Below are 3,307 nucleotides of genomic sequence, written 5' to 3' on the forward strand. Positions count from 1 at the left end.
GGAGGCAGGAGCCCCTGTCCCCGCTGCTAAAGAGAAATGAATATTCACTGCGAAGCATATCATTTCAGGTCTCCACCCCCAGAGGCCCCGCCCCCAGCCCAGTAAGCCACTCTGCATCAGGGCCGGCGCCGCCCTCAGTCCTCTCTGCTCCTGACTCACAACCAGTGGGCGATGACGTCACTACATCGCGCACCCGCTGTGTGTCTGGCAGAGGGGGCAGCTCCTGACACTGAAGCCGGGATCAGCGTGGGAGCAGGAGGAGAGGTGAGTATTGTGTTTTGTTTTGTTATATCTCTCTCACTCTCTCTATCTGTCTCTATCTATCTATCTATCTATCTATATCTCTCTCTCTATATCTCTCTATCTCTCTTATATCTATCTTTCTATCTCTATCTATTATCTATATCTATCTATCTCTATCTATTATCTATATCTATCTATCTCTATCTATTATCTATATCTATCTATCTCTATCTATTATCTATATCTATCTCTATCTATCTTTCGCTCTATCTTTATATCTATCTTTCTATCTCTACATCTATCTCTATATCTATCTATCTATCTATCTATCTATCTATCTATCTCTCTCTATATCTTTCTATTATGTCTATCTATCTATCTATCTATCTATCTCTATATCTATCTATCTTACTCTATCTATCTCTATATCTATTATCTCTATATTTATTATCTATCTAGCTACCATCTATATCTATCTATCTTTATCTATATATATCTCTATCTAATATCTATATCTATCTATCTCTATACCTATCTATCTATTTATCTATCCGTTATCTATCTCTATATCTTTTCTCTGTATCTATCTATCTCTATATCTATATCTCTCGCTATCTATCGCTCTATCTCTATATCTCTCTATAGCTATCTATCTCTATATCTATCTCTCTGTATATCTATCTATCGCTCTATCTCTATATCTTTCTATCTCTATATCTATATATCTATCTATCTTTCTCTATCTATTTATCTCTATATCTTTTCTCTGTATCTATCTCTCTCTATATCTATATCTATCTATCTCTATATATATCTATTATCTCTATATCTATATCTATTTCTCTCTATATCTCTCTATATCTATCTATCTATTTATCTCTATCTCTATATCTATCTCTCTGTATATCTATCTATCTTTCTATCTCTATATCTATCTCTATCTATCTATCTTTCTCTATCTATCTATCTATTTATCTCTATCTATTATCTATATCTATCTATCTCTATCTATCGCTCTATCTCTATATCTATCTTTCTATCTCTACATCTATCTCTATATCTATCTTGCTATCTATCTCTATATCTATCTATATCTATCTATTATGTCTATCTATCTAGCTATCTCTATTATCTATATCTACCTATCTCTATATCTTTATACAATGTCTGCATTGTGATTGCTATAAGTGTGTGCTAGAAGTGTGAAGATTAATTTAAGAATTAAAACCAGAAGGATGTATACAGACTGTGCCCTGCTACCTGCCACCATCGCACTCTAACAAGCATCTCCATTCTTCCGACAGGTATGTCCATCCACCCAGCTCTCCTGCTCTCCTGCTGTCTGTCTATGAAGGACACACAGTGCGTCACCCAGCTTTGCACATAGACTTGCCTCTGCACCTAGCATTCACATGGTATGTCCATCCACCCAGCTCTCCTGCTCTCCTGCTGTCTGTCTATGAAGGACACACAGTGCGTCACCCAGCTTTGCACATAGACTTGCCTCTGCACCTAGCATTCACATGGTATGTCCATCCACCCAGCTCTCCTGCTCTCCTGCTGTCTGTCTATGAAGGACACACAGTGCGTCACCCAGCTTTGCACATAGACTTGCCTCTGCACCTAGCATTCACATGGTATGTCCATCCACCCAGCTCTCCTGCTCTCCTGCTGTCTGTCTATGAAGGACACACAGTGCGTCACCCAGCTTTGCACATAGACTTGCCTCTGCACCTAGCATTCACATGGTATGCCTTTCAGCTAACCCCAGCTTACCCCAGTGTTATTTATGACCTTGTTTACTCTGGCTTGATCATATACATATGGTCCACTCTTAATTGTCTGGCCAAGATGAGCAGAGACCACTCCTCTCTGCTTCACACCTGACTGCACTTAGTTGTACATATATTGCAGAGTACAAGTCTGCATAGACTTCAGTCTGCATTGTGATTGCTATAAGTGTGTGCTAGAAGTGTGAAGATTAATTTAAGAATTAAAACCAGAATTGAACCAGAAGGGAACTGAAGGGAACTGGACACAGTCAAAGTAAACAATGTTTCTGTTTGTTTTCACTTTCACCCCTATAATCATTCACTTTCTGCTAATTCCCCTAATCCCTACTCCTAGTAAGGAACTGTTCATCTCTTCTTCAATCCTCCCCATCCACCTCACCTCCGCCTCAAAACTGTTCCTTAACATACAATCCTCTGTCTCCAAACACAGACAGCCCCCTCATGCCCTCTCCTGCTCCCACCTGCTAACACTTTCTCTGCTCCTTCTCACTGCTGGTGATATCTCTCCAAATCCTGGTCCTCCTCACCACATTCCCACAGTCATTTCTACCTCCCATCCACGCTCTATCACAACCTTCCGTAACCTCTCCAACCTTATACCCATTCACCCAGCCCCCGCTTCCCCAGTCCCACTAACAGGAGCTCTGTGGAACGCTCGCTCTGTCTGCAACAAGCTTTCCTACATCCATGATCTTTTTGTTACTACCAAACTCTCCTTCCTCGCCATCACCGAAACCTGGCTCACCCCTTCTGACACAGCCTCTCCTGCTGCACTTTCGTATGGCGGCTTCCACCTTTCTCACACCCCCCGCCCCAGCAGCAAACATGGTGGAGGAGTTGGTTTTCTCCTGTCAGATACCTGCTCCTTCACCCCAATCCCACTGCCACCCTCTGTTACCCTCCCTTCCTTTGAGGTGCACTCTGTGCGCATCTACTCCCCCTCCAACCTCCAACTGGCTGTCATCTACCGCCCCCCAGGGCCAGCCACCACCTTCTTTGACCACTTCACCACCTGGTTACTTCATTTCCTTTCCGCGGACATCCCTACTATCATCATGGGCGACTTCAACATCCCCATTGACACTTCCCTCTCAGCTGCCACTAAACTTCTATCTCTCACTTCCTCCTTCGGCCTCACTCAATGGTCTTCTACAGCCACCCACAAAGATGGCCACACACTGGACCTCATCTTCACCCGCCTCTGCTCCCTATCTAACCTCTCTAACTCACCTCTTCCTCTCTCTGACCACAACCTGCTCACATTCTCTTCC

The sequence above is a fragment of the Dendrobates tinctorius genome, unplaced genomic scaffold (genome assembly GCF_039654945.1).
Source record: "Dendrobates tinctorius isolate UK_male_01 unplaced genomic scaffold, ASM3965494v1 ptg000372l, whole genome shotgun sequence".
Classification (NCBI taxonomy): Eukaryota; Metazoa; Chordata; class Amphibia; order Anura; family Dendrobatidae; genus Dendrobates; species Dendrobates tinctorius.